Here is a 1,118-nt window from a genome sequence, read left to right as displayed (position 1 = left end):
TCCAGAATTTGTGTTTTGCTAGAATATTTGCTTGATCTCTTTCTCTAAACATGTTGATGTATTCTCAAAATTCCTCTGGTAGAGTTTCTTTGATTCTTGTGTTCTGGTCATCTTTCTGTACTCACAGCTGTATTGAGTTGTCAAGATTCTTTATGACTTGATTCACTGTTTTATCATGATTCAGATTATCATGAGTTTCTTCTTTTATTTTGATCAATTGTTGTTCTTGTGGTATCTTCCTGTTGACTTGACTTATTATAGTCAATGTCTCACCCAAGTCATTCCTGAGTGTGGGTCTTCAATCATAATGTTCTGGTTTGAGAGAGCATTCACAGTTTGCTAGTCTAACTTTTCCTTCTCACCAGTCAATGTCTGAATTGTGCTGTTTCAACCAAGAGTATCTCAAGACTATATCATAGTCTCCTAAGTTTGTCACTTTGAAACACACTTTCTCTCTGTGTTCTTGTATTTTCATTTCAATGAGATATGTTTCTTACTCAACTCTATCTAGAGTTCCTTCTTCCAGTCCTGTCAACTGGTAGGAATGTTCCTTTATTCACTTCATGATGCCAGCTTGTTTGTTGAATTCTCTGTTGATGAATAATTCAGTTGCTTCTGAGTCCACTAAGATCTTTGTGTGTGTTGATTCAAGTAAGATTGCTGTAATTTTGAGATGACAGATTTGTCTGTTGATGGCTAACAGTTTTGCTTGTCTTCTTGTGCTGCTCACAGACTCTTGTTTGTGACAGCCCACTTGTTTTCTGCTTTAATGAGAGTTGTCTTGAGTGTCTGTTTGTGTATCTTGCAATTCTCTAAGTTGGAACATCATATCTTGTGCATTCTTTTTAGACTTTTGATATCTCTGCATCCTGCACATTCTTCACATTCTTATAGTTCATGCAGTAATCTTGTTGCCTTTCATTATTCTTTATCATGATGGTAATTGCATTGGCATTTGTATTCCAGTTCATCATGACATGAGTGGTATGAATCATTCACTTCTTTTTGTTTCTTGTCTCAATGCCTCTTGCATGTCTGTATTGATAATGTTCTGTTTTCTTTACAGATTATTCAGTGTAGTTGTTCTCCTCAAATCTGTAACATTCTCACAGTTGGAC

The sequence above is a fragment of the Uncinocarpus reesii genome, genomic scaffold, assembly GCF_000003515.1.
Source record: "Uncinocarpus reesii 1704 scaffold_3 genomic scaffold, whole genome shotgun sequence".
NCBI classification, from domain to species: domain Eukaryota; kingdom Fungi; phylum Ascomycota; class Eurotiomycetes; order Onygenales; family Onygenaceae; genus Uncinocarpus; species Uncinocarpus reesii.
The sequence above is the reverse complement of the archived record's forward strand: the minus strand, read 5'-3'. Positions refer to the sequence as shown.